The sequence below is a fragment of the Neopelma chrysocephalum genome, unplaced genomic scaffold, assembly GCF_003984885.1.
Source record: "Neopelma chrysocephalum unplaced genomic scaffold, ASM398488v2 Primary Assembly neopelma1_22b, whole genome shotgun sequence".
In the NCBI taxonomy this organism is placed as follows: Eukaryota; Metazoa; Chordata; class Aves; order Passeriformes; family Pipridae; genus Neopelma; species Neopelma chrysocephalum.
The window spans coordinates 28006346-28019757 of NW_020897690.1; positions in this window are offsets into that span (position 1 = coordinate 28006346).

A 13412-nucleotide genomic window follows, 5' to 3' on the forward strand; every position below is an offset into this window, starting at 1 on the left:
GATCTGGATCCTCCACCTCTCCACTCCAATAACAAACCCTCAAGGAGAACTCACCTTATACTTCCAAGAAGAGAGGTATTTCTGCACAGATAGGCCTATCACATCAGACTTTCTCTGCCTACGCTACGAAGTGACCTGATATAAACTGGAAATTACATAGTTGTGCTGATACATTGCTCTGCCTTACCTCAGCTTCAAAACTGAGAGATTTAGCTTGAGCATAACATGATGATAATATGGTTGTTCATACAGGTTCCAGCATAGACGTAGCTCTCACTGTTGAGAACAAGCATGAGTGAGCTATGGGCATGTGTTGTTGTGTCTTCTTTCAGTCATGGCCCCCCAGGAAGAGAATGCTAGGGCAGATTACTGACCTATAATTTAGTCAAGAACCTGTGTCTTCAGATGAATATCCCTATAAAAACCTTTCTTCTTAGAAGGTTTTTTATCTACTTTTTTGTTCTGAAACACTTCACTACAAGTGTTGTCATATGGCAGGTGCTTTTAACGAATATATTTTGCAGCCCAACTTTTGAAATACTGCTATGATTGCATATCATGTGCTTATCTTGATGTCTTCCCCTTTGGATTACTTTTCAATGAGTTTGCATTGAAGCCCATGAGAAGCCCATTTAAAACTTGTCCTCTATGAGAGAAGCAATGTGTTTCTCTAATGTTTGCTTGTATATAAAAGAAGGAATAAGCAGCACTGAAACTAACTGATTAAAAAAAATGAAAAAAATGTTTCACCAGTAATGCCATTTGGGGACATAGGAGAAGTACGTTTAAGAACAACTCACTTTCATTTTTTCTGAAGAGAAATGACATAAAAGTGGGGCTTACCTTTACAAACTGATAAAGAGTGTGCCAGTAACACTCCTGACTGGAAACTGAGCAGACAATGTGTGTAGTGCTTCCAGTAGTCTCAGGAACATGTGATAAGACAGGCTCCTGAATTCAGCATGTGCTTTGCTTCATGGTTGAAAATCTGTAAGACTCACTCAAGCTGCCCTTTTGCTTAGAGATGTTACAGTTTCTGTATCTGTTCCAGACACTGAACTTGATGGAAACACTTCTGGCTCTGATGCTGGACTTGAAAGGATTCAAAGGAACTATTTGTGCTGTGTAGATCCAAATTATCAGCTTGTTAAATGGTTCTGTTTACTTGTGAAATTAATTAGGGCAGATATAGTCAAACATGTAGCGTGAATAAGAGAAATCCAAAAGGGTGTGCTCCAAATCTATGTTTGGTAAAAATGATTAATGATTCACTCTGTGGAACACACTAGCAACTTTTATCCTATATCTGATTGCTGAAAAAGTTGAATTCATTGCTTTCATTTTTATACAACATTATTCAAAGGAATGCTTAGTTCACGGACAAACGCATACAAAGGCATTTGCAAAAAATCTTTGCCAAATTAAATGTGATTCATAGAAAAATAGATACAATTTATTGTAAAAGATAGAAAGCTTTAGTATATTAGAGAACAAAATGGTGTTTCAATGCATTTTACAATCATGACAACTTGTTTCAGTATTTGTATGTAGTTACTTACAGATGATCTTGAGATTAGCTCAATTGGTTAGAGCACAGTGCCAATAATGACGAGGTTGTGGATTTGATCCACACAGAGGCCATTAACTTACAAGTTTAACTCAATGATCCTTGTGGGTCCCTTATAATTCAGAATATTCTGTGATCTTAGAGATTTCTTCCAACCTTAATGATTCTATGATATTCCCTAAAAAAGACCACTTGGAGCAATTCCAACATCTTTGTAGAACAGAAACCATGGAAATTTTTCCTTGATTAATTTGTTTTATTCCAATTTTACCTTCAAAGTTTTAGAATTTATCTACACAAAAAAAAGTAGTTTGCATATTCCTCACATATAAAATGACATTTAACACTGGGTATAGGAAGGTCACATTTAAAATATGTCGACTATTTTGTGTTTTGCTTCCAATATGCACATCCTTAGATTTATCTACACTGAAGTGATTGTTGTATGGTTTCTTGCCATCTCTTCACTGCTGAACTCAACAGGGGAAAACTCTGCTGTATCAATGGAGTATGTTTAGCTGGGGAAAATGTTAGAAACAGCTTCTCACCAGTGCAATTAGTTCAGAAAAAATGTTTTCCGTGGCCATAAAAGAAAAAGCCTTGGAACATCCTTGGACAAACCTTGGTTTGCTTTTGAAATGGAGACAAAATTGAATAAAACACTTGGGTAACTCTGGGAAAATACCAAACCAATTTGTGGAATATTGATTATACAGAAAAGCAGACTGCTGAACTTCACGGACTTTTTAAGGTGTGTTTTGAGTTCTGTATTTAGACTGTTGCAGCTGATGCCCAATTATCTGTATTTAACCAACTTATAACTGAGGCCAGTATGTAAGCTATAGAGACTCAGCGTGTACATCCATGCTACGTACTGAAGCTTACAAATAAGGAGGGGCAAGTCAGGATCTCTGGTTTCACTTCAACAGCAGGAAAGAGGAGTTGACAAAGCAAGAACTTCACAGTCTTTACCCAGCCAGCGATGGATATGCCATCCAATCTAAGAGGTGATGATCAGCAACTGATAATCACTGGGTGAGTATGGAACTGGCTGTCCAGATGTCATTTGTAGTCTGCTATCTGATCTCTGTCTTAGCGTGTGGGCTCCCGCCCCTCCTGAAACTGAAAAGGTCAAATTTAAACTTTCACTTGGAAGGAACAGTACAACTATGTGGATACAAGATAGCAGGTTCCTAATGCTAAAGCACCCTTCGGGACTGAAGTCACCCTCTTAATTTTTCAGGGAAGCAGCAGTATGCATAAACTTTTTCCACCTGAATGGATGAGATCTGTATTATTCCCTTGGTTATTTGTATATATTTCTTTGGTAATCTTGAAGCAGCTAAAGCAATATATGCAAAAGATGGACCTTAGGCAGCATGGCATGCCAGACTAATGTGATATTGAAGTGTGGTCCCTCAGTTCTGTGCTTTTGAAACCCACAGAATACAGTCAGAATTTTTTGTCAGCCTAAACATACTTCAGCAGTACACTTTACACACACATAGAAGAAGAAGTAATTTTTTTTTTTAATGGATTAACCCACATTTGTTTCAAGCAGGATACTACTCTGCTTTCCTTCTTCAGTGTGCCTGGGAACAAAACTTCTTCCTATACTGAAAATGATGAAAATATACTGATGCTAAAAATAAACAGAAGGTTCAAAGACTGTGGAAGAATGTAATGTATTGATAATGTATACATTTATGCATGAACGTGTTCAAGGCTGCAAATCACCACAGGTTTGTCTATGCTGAGAAACTCCACTGCGGAGTATTGATCACAAGGCTTCTTCAACTACTAGGTAGTAGGTGAATAAACAGGACCTTAAAAACTACAGTCAAATCAGTTACAGCAATCAGCTGTGATTTTTAATTTTTCTGTGTCTGTCTAAAATATTTGTGTACAAGTGTGTGTATTGCTGTAAATAAGCTTTAAGAAAGTTTGATTGTATTTTCATTGGTTGTGACACACTAAGTATTTTTACCATCGGAAACAACACATTCTTGCATTTTGATTTTCAGCAGCACTCCTTCTTCCTATTTCAGACTTGTTTATTCACTGAATGTTATCTGTCAACTGACAGCCTAGCACACCTCATCATGTGTTTCAAGTCCCTGTCACCTGAAATACCCAGGAAGTAAGCAGCAAGAATTAAGGTTATAAATATTTCTAAGTAAGAAAGAGCTAAACAAATGATCAGTAAGACTTTACTTTGAACAGAATACTCACAATTGGCTCTTTCCATGTGTGAAGTTAAAGTTGTTTCTTTGATAATTTTACAGTCAAGTATAACTGAGATTGCAAGATAGACTTGCCCAAGGACATGGAAGGAACCAAAATAAAATTGGACACCCTATCCTTTATTTAGCGCTTGGGTGAAATCTAAAATATAATATATGCAAGGAGCAATAGCTACTAAATTATGCATGTCTGACAGGATGCATATTTCATCAAAAGTATTACGTCCACTACCATTTCTAAAATACAGATATGCATCATGGGCTAGTGACACTGAGCCTGTCGCCTTCTTGCCTTTTTTGTCTTAGCTGAAAATGCATTACATAGCCAGATCCAGAAACATTTTGGAAGCAAAATATTGGGAAAGGAATAAGAACAGCTTGTACGGAGCAGCTTGCCAGAGACAGGTAGGAGACCTTTGTCACGTTTCTGTGTGTAATTCCTAGCTGAGCCTTGCTGGCTACACTTTTACTGTGTAGTTTCTTATGGTTTAAGAAAGGATTCCCATGTGATTCAGAAACAATAGCCTTTATTGTATTTTTTTCCTTTTTCACCATTCTGTATCAATTAATTTTCTAAGAGTAATTATGGATCTGTTTCATAAGATTAACTATATAATATAATGTATAGTTACATTATTCCATGACTTTTTTATATTCTGTTTTGTGGATATCCAGCATATGAAGAAAAGGGACAATGTTATTTTGCTACAGCATTTTTCATGAAGATCATCACTTCCTTTAACTCAGTATTCTATTTATTGGTCTATAACACCTGCACCCAATGCAGTGAGCAACTCTCTTTGCTTCAAGAGGGCTGCTCAGTAAAGAATTCAAGGAGCTGAGGCATTTATTTTACATCCCTGTAGCAGAGAATTAGAAAAAAACTGCTGAGGACTTCCGGTATGAAGAACAGAATGTTGCAGTGTTTGGCAGAAGAGGTGTCCTCTTTTTGTACCATGGGCCACCTCCTCTGAAGTTAACCATACAGACCCAAAGCCACAGTAAAGAAAGAATGCTGGAGAGTCAGGCACAAGGTTCTAACAGGCTGTTTTGGGGGCCAGTGGTAATCTCTGCTCAGTCCACTCACTCAGTTTCATTCAAGTGGATGGGAAGGAAAAGCTAGGTGAACTTAGTTGACCACAGCAACTTCTGCTGGTCCTGAACTAGCATGATGAGTGCAACAGCCTTCCTGTCAGGTACATAGATCTGTTGGATCTCTCGTAAATACTTACCCTTGATTGAGATTGTTGCAGTAAACATACCACTTCAAATGACACCTCTATATTGGTTAACAGGCATATGATGCATCTGTGATGATTAAATTTGGTCCTTTTTGGTTGTGTCTACTCTGTGCCTCATAACTAGTATTAAAAAATATATCCCAGCTCCCTTCTGACAGCAGTGATGTTATAAATGGACTTTCTTGCCCAAGGTCTAAGGAAGTTTTTTGAACTACCGGCATTGTTTAGCAGTGACACCCCTGAACTTCTGTCAAGTACTCAGTGCTACAGCATGCTATGAAGCTATCCCAAGAGGACAATTTTATGGTTGGCATTATTTATTTTTCATTTTTGTGTGGAGATATTTTTTTTTTGCAGGGGGGTTTAATACAGAGATAAAATGTCATTTTGTTTACTTTCAAGTGCTTGTTTTCAAATTATTTTCTTGCTTTGTATAAAAGAGAATAAAAAGACAAGTAATGAGCCACTTAGAAGTTGATCTTCCTGTCTGTTTTGGAAGTGAAGGGAGAAGAAAGTACAAAGACAAACAAGCTAGTTATCTGTTGTTTGCATTTTGTTTGAATGCCCACGACTCATGCTACTGCTGCTGATGGAGTAGGAGCGGGGAGGGGAGTTTTAAAAAGTTTCTATTGTCAATGTGATCCAGATGTGACCCAGTTGGGAGAATGACTCAGAAAGCATCATGCTCATTTCCTGATGCTGAAACCCCCACAAACTAGTTATTATATAAGGTTCAGCCTTTAGGTAGTATAGATTAGTTCAGAGAGGTGAGCTAAACCTATTACGTTTGTCTGGGAGAAAAGGGATTCCAGACCCCACATTTACCTCAAAGATACCTACAGACAGGCAAACCTCTCTCTTTCTATATTGGATAGTGCTGGAGGTAGTTGTTATTCTTTCAAGAGCTGCCACATCTTCTATTTCCTACACAAGACTTTATTGGTTCTGGACCTGTATGGCTTCGTAGAATATGATGGTCCCATACATGAGAAGTAGTATCTTTTGTGTTTTATAAGATAAGAGTGCCGTCAACAAAAGAAAACACTGTTATGATCTTTTCTTATATCCCCAAACTAGATATTATGGCAAAGACTGTAGTTTTATTAACCCAGCGATTTAATATAATCGCAGTTTAAATAAACTGCAATTAATAAACTTACTACTGTCAATAAAACTGTAGTTTTATTAAATTCAGGGGGGGTGGCAGACTGCAAAGTCACCTTTCACTTTTGTTTCTGTAGTAGGCACAAAGAAGTAGTAGGTTACAGGCAAAGCCTTCCTTCAAGTAGTCTTTCTGTACCCTTGATTTTACCTGTCCAAACACTGAAGTGCTTGGTAGAAGAGAGGTGAACAGACAGAAGAATGGCAGTTTTGCTAGCTCAGCGCACAGAGTAAAAAAAAACAACCCTGTATTATTCAAAGTACTCTGCTCACTCAAACAATTGTTCTAGGTCCCATGAAAAAATGGAATAAATGATGGTCTTTACTTCATAAAGTCCATATAATCAAAACTGGGAGGATGAGCAAATCAGTGAGGGAAGTGAAAATTTAATCATTTGCTTAAGAAATTTATCTAGGTAGGAGCTTTAAGTAGAGTTTGTGTTCTCAAAAGCCCTAGTTCCACTCTTGTACTGTGAGAAAATTGGGGTTCTGATCTTGCTGTTTAATGTAATATATGGTCCTAGACTCAATTTGCATGTGAACTGTAGGTAAATCTAGCAGTCACATAAAATTTAGATATATTAGTTTTTCAAAGATTTGCTACTTTATGTTTGTACTTATTTATTCTGAAACTTGGGACTTGGGTTAGATTATTCTCTGGTGTATTCTCAAGATCAATGAGAGCATAAATTAATTATGATTTTAAGTAATTAGAAAGCACTAATCTACAGACTAAGAAAGGGGCTTTTTTACATTTCAAGAGGAAAAAGAATGAAGCAAAGCCACGCAGGACTCCTTTGATATTGCTTTTTATGTCATCCTCAATTAAAATAGGAAATACGAAAACATATCAAGAAACCCTGCATTCTGATATCATCAAATTATTTCTATTTTTTAATCTGTCACAATATGAAGTCTTTAAAATTCATATTTATTTAAAATGAATTAATCTTTGGCCTTTAAGCATGGGGAAACTAATTTCTTTTGCTACCTTTTGATAATGTCTGATTTAGTTTAATTCTCTGATAAAAATGAAATTTAATGCAGAGTCATGCAGAAAGTAAATAATAGAGCAGTGAGAACAGGCACAAACTGAACAATGTATAATACATAATACATAAGTAACATAATACTGTTACTTATAACATTTCAGTTGTGGTTTGATTTGAACTAGAAATTCCACAATCTTCATTACTTTTGTGACTTAAATCAGGAAGCTAAATAAGAGTAGAAACACTATTAGAAAACATATCTTTCAGGGTCTCATAGAATTGGATAATTTGTTAAAGTTCTCTAGGGTAATTGATGATGAATTATCTCCATTTACTTTTTTTGCATGTCTTGGGAATTCTTGGTATAAATCATAATAAATTAGTCTTCACACAATAAGAAAGGGACAAAGAGAAAGAGACAAAAGAAACGCATAATATACATCCAGTTTATTACTTAAGTTGTAGAAGAGATCTGTTTTTTTAAGACTTTTCTCTTACTCTTTGCATTTTTGTTGATTAAATATTTGTTTGTTGGACATAAATCTCTTTTTCTCCACTGCTTTGGCAGCTCTTACAGAATGGGCTATACCTGTTTCTCTTTGGACCCTCCAACAACAACAATCCTGCAAATAAAGAAGCCATAACAATTTTCCCACGTAACCTCTAAAAGTAAGCCAGAGCAATTTGTGTCATAAAATTTTCATTCCTTTTTTTTTCTAGCAGAACAATTTGAGTTCGTGATGTATTGAGGTTTTCTCTTTTTTGTTTGTTTGGGTTTTTTTGTTTTTTTGGGAGTTTTATTTGTTCATCTTTTAACATTAGCTGCTATAAACAGAAGTTTATTAAAGAGGCCAGTCTGCACCTTTCCAATCAGCTATTTATAATCATAAGGAGAACTGGAAATAAGCTCAACCCAAAGAAATTATGGCTCAATGTCATGCATTAAGTGTTCTTTCACTGATTTATTTCTCTAGAAGCTTTACTATATTCCAATCAATTCAGGTACAAAAAGCTATACTGCACTTTTTTTTCCATTAAAGGAGTGAGTGGAGAGTCTGTGAAATGGATTAATAAAGATGGAAAAGTTGCCTTGTGCCTGACACAAGTATTCTTAGAGTAAATTAACATTTTGTGGTTTTGGTTTGTTTTGCCTGAAATAAAATGAGTTTAGGTTCTGAGAAATTATAAGAATTTTTCAAGCCAGTGATTACTTGTTAAATGATAAAAGTAAGCAAGATTGTGATGACAGTCTAGTTTAATGCACAGAAAAATTGTAAATCATTGCTACTTAAATCTCATTGAAAGTCTGGTTACTGTTTCAGTTGAGAATTTAATAGTATTTGCTTACATCCTCTGACCTGCTTATACACACAAACCGTGTGTAAGGCAGATATGACGTAGACATCTGTGTACATTGAGTCAGAGAGAGAACAATAAACAACTCTATCCTTACTTAGGGAACAGGAACCAAAACATTTTTCACACACACCTCATTTGACTTATTTTTAAGATAGCAATAAGCATATCTGAACACCAGCAGCATGAAGACAGACCAGGCGAAAAATCTGTAAGTGTCATGGCCTTCTTGTGACTAGAAAAGGATTTGTTTATAGAAAATACAAGTTGACTTTCATGGAAAATGTTACCAAAATAAATCTAAATATATTTTTTTAAATTTGCAAACTGGAGGCATCTAAATTGGTTTTTTCTCTCAAAGATAAATGGAGAAGAAAGAAGGCGGCCAACAGAAATCACCCTGGTAAATAATGTTTCTTTAATTTTCCTCAAAATTTATTCGACTTCTAATTTTACAGGCAATCAGAAAACATAAACCACTGGAATTAATTTCCATTCGAACATAAACCTCCATTGTTTTCCCATGAAAGTGACTAAACACTGGCATAGGTTACCCAGAGAGACTGTGGTGTCCCCATTTTTGGAGATATTCAAAACTCTGAATGGACATGGTTCTGGACCACTGCCTATAAGTGCCCCTGCTTGAGCAGGGCGTTGGACAAGGTGACCTCCAGAGGTCCTTTTTACACCCGGAAATTAAAAGAAAATTCATATCTCCTGAAATTTTCTTTTCCATTAGTTACTATTTAGAAAGCAGTAATACTAAGTCATGCTTTTTTTTTTTTTTTAATGCTGGAGAGTATGTCGGATTTTGTTCAAAGACATCAAGTCTGTTTTGAGCCTTGGAGGGAGAACTAAAAAAGGAGACAGATTTGTGATTGATAACCAAGAGGAAAATGAGCCCTCTTTTAAAGCATAGAGTAGTAATGAAGGAAACATATTAAGCTTAATGCCTAGTAAAAGCGCATGGAGTCCTAGAGTACCAGAATTCTTTTAGGAGAAACAGTGTTCATGGCTATTTTGGGAAGGGGTATTTATAACATTGTTTTAAAACTAAGCACTCTTGGAACCTCTGTTTCATAGAAATCAAGTGCTATCTCTTATAAAGAAATATTAAGTCATATGGGTGCTTCTTCCATTGGTCTTTTATTTTAGAAATGTCTAGGAAATTAAATGAGAAAAAATGTACATGTCATTTGAATTTTTAATGTAATTTTGGTAGAGACTCTTCCACTAGCATGTAAGATACCCAACATAAATTTAACTAACCAGGAAAATTACTGTCTGAGATGCTGCTTGTTGAACACAAAACAAAGACTGTAGACATTGAAACAAACCGAAAGAGTACATTTCCAATCGGAATCTCTCAACATTTTATGTATCCTATTTGGATTACTTTTTCTTCTTGCTCAGTGGAATCCGTGCCATAGCCACGATAATGTTACACGCTACCCGCAGATTTAGAAAGTCTAAATTAAGTAATAGCAAATAACCAGTGAAGAGTTCTTTGACAAAGGTATTCATGAATTTGTAGACTTTCATGAGATATGACTGCGTAAGAAAAAATATTTCTCTCAATTTTAAGTTGCTAGCCTATGACCTTTTGTGCATAGGCAGAACAATGTTATTTTTCATGAGTGATAAACTGAAAGCTTGCCCTTTTGGTTGATATCTGAAGATAAAAATTAAACTGCAGTGAAGATACATTACCTACTCAGTTTCCAGTTTAATAACTATATTTTGTATTTATAACATTCTGCATTATTCAGGAAAATAACACAGAATGCAGTAATCAAGTAGTACACTATTTGTTTGACTAATTCCAAGTAAAGTTCCTGGACAATAGTTTTACTTTAAGTCTAATTTTTGTGATTTATGTTTACCATGTTGAAGTCATTCTTGTATGTGGTTTTTGAATTCTAGATGTCTGAAGTGCAGTGGTTTTGCTTATGGTACTTGAACCTTATAACTTACACCACCACCTGTATGCCACATCAAGACTTCCTTTGTTAACAGGAAAAGAAGGGTAGTTGTAATAGGAGACTCCCTTCTAAGGGGAATGGAGGCCCGATATGCTGACCGGACCCAACTCACAGGGAAGTCTGCTGTCTCCCAGGGGCTTGGATAAGGGATATTAATGGAAAAATCTCAAGTCTAGTAAGGCCCTGTCCACTATTTGTTGTTCAAACTGGCTGTAATGAAATAATAAAGAAAAGTCTGAGGGCAATCAAAAGAGACTTCTGGGACCTGGGACAATTGATAGAAAGATCAGGATCACAGGTAGTGATTTCTTCAATCCTTCCCATAACAAGAAATAATATTGATAAGAATAAGAATATCCAACAGGTCAGAGAGTGGCTCTGAATTTGGTATAATCAGAAAAAAATTGTGGTTTTTGGCCATGGGATGATCTATTCAACACCTGGTCTACTGACATCTAATGGGATGCACCTGTCTCAGAGGGGAAAAAGAGTTCTAGCACAGGAGCTAGTGGGGCTTGTTGACAGAGCTTTGAACTAGCTTGAAAGGGGGAAGAGAACAAAACCAGGCTTGCCAGTGATGAGCAATGGGATGATGTGCCAAAACTTGAGGAAACAAGCACTAGTGGTATCTCTCAATGTGCCTCAAGAGGTGTTGGCTACAATGTGCCACACCTGAGATGTTTCTACAACAAAGCAAGCAGCATGAGGAACAAACAAGAGGAGTTCAAAGCTTTGGCCCAGCCCCAGAGATTTGACATCACTAGCATCAATGAAAAGTGGTGGGATGAGACCTGTGACTGGAGTGCTGGATGGTTACAGGCTCTTCAGGAGGGATAGGTAGGGTAGAAGAGGTGGAGAGGTGGCCCTGTATGTAATAGAAGGGCTAGAATGTATGCAGCTCACAGTTGGCAATGGCACAGTTGAGAGCCTCTGAGTAGAATCAAGGGGCAAACAAATAATGCGGATGTCATCATGAGAGTCTGCTATAGACCCCCTGGCCAGGATGATGACACCAACAAATTATTCTTTGAGGAACTAATGGACACTTTCAAGTCAACTGTCCTTGTCCTTATGGAGACTTCAACTTGACTTAACTGGGAACATCACACAACTGGTACAATCCGGGCCAAAAGGTTCCTAAAAAACCTGGATGACAACTTTATGGAACCAGTCCTAAGAGATCCGACTTGGAAAGACACTCTCCTTGTTCTGCTGCTTGTCAACAGAGTGGATCTTGTGAGTAAAGTGGAGATTGGTGGCCTCCTTCACCACAAGGTGATCTCCACTGACAGGAGTAAAAGGCCCAGAGGTGTTTAACACTTTCTTTGCCTCTGTCTTCAACACAGATGACGGACCAAGGGGGTCTCAGTGCCCTGAGCTGGAGGACCACGACTGTGAGAATGATTAACTCCCATTTGACTCTGAAATTGTGTGGGATCTGCTGCTCCAGTTGGATCCTTACAAATCTATGGGTCTGATGGGATTTATCCAAGAATCCTTAAAGAGCTGGCTGATGTAATCGCAAAACCTCTCTCGATGATTTTTGATCAGCCTTGGGAATCCAGAGAGGTACCAGCTGTCCAGAAGCTGGGAAATGGTGCCCTGATTTTCAAGAAGGGCAAGGAGAAGGACCCTGGAAATTATAGGCCTGTTAGTCTCGCCTGAGTGCCTGGTAAAGCTATGGAGAAGATTATTCTTGGAGGTATTAAAAAACACCTGAAAGACAATGCTGTCATTGGTCACAGTCATCATGAAGATGGCGAAGGACCTGGAGGGGAAGCTGTATGAGGAGTGGTTGAGGTCACTGAGTCTGTTCAGCCTGGAGAAGAGGAAACTGAGGGGAGACCTCATTGCACTCTACAACTTCCTTCTGAGGCGAAGAGGAGGGGCAAGCACTGATCTCTTCTCTGTGGTGGTCAGTGACAGGACTCAAGGGAATGGCCTGAAACTGAGTTAGGAGAGGTTTAGGTTGGATATTAGAAAGAGGTTCTTCACCCGGAGGGTGGTTGAGCACTGGAACAGGCTCCCCAGGGAAGCGGTCACAGCACCAAGCCTACCAGACTCCAAGAAGTGTTTGAGTGATACCCTCAGGCACATGGTGTGACTCTTGGGGCTGGTTCTGTGCAGTGCTAAGGGTTGGGCTCAATGATCCTTACAGGTCTCTTCCAACTCAGCATATTCTGTGATTCTGTGAAATTCAACTTATTTGGAGCCATGGTGAACACTGAGATTAATCTTTCCCAATCAAAGCTCAAATTATTTCAAAAGTGCTTATGTGGGTTTAAGGATCCTTCTGTTACTCCCTTTGCGTTAAAAATGATTTGGGGGAATAACTATGGATATGGTGGTCTGCAATTGTTTGTTTGAGTGCTGTACACCTTCACTCATGGAGAAACAAGCAGCTTTAGGGAAAAAAAAAAGAGGAAAAGTTCTTTAGCTGATATGGATTGTATGCTGACATATATTATTCATTGTCTTTTTGAGTTGGTGAATACTTTTTATCTGCAGTAGGAATTCCAGCATACTGTCCGGATTTTGCATGCATAAGCAGGTCAGTGTTTTCAGAGTCATTCCGTGTGTGTTGCTGACAATTCTCCATAAAATTAAAGAGTTAATTATTAAACTCTCAGTTATTGTTCTTGAGACTGGGAAAACCCTGATTTTGATGTGTTAATCTGACCTCTTTGTACAGATACTCCACCCAAAAATTCCTTTTCTGAGGCAGATATTTTAATTCCTGACACAAATTATCTCCTTTCAAAAGACACTCACTTGTGATGCTAGGACTCAGTGGTAGGTAATTTCCCATATCAGGAAATGTTATTATCAGTAACATTTTTCAGCTAAAAGTTTGAGCTTTCTCAGCTTCA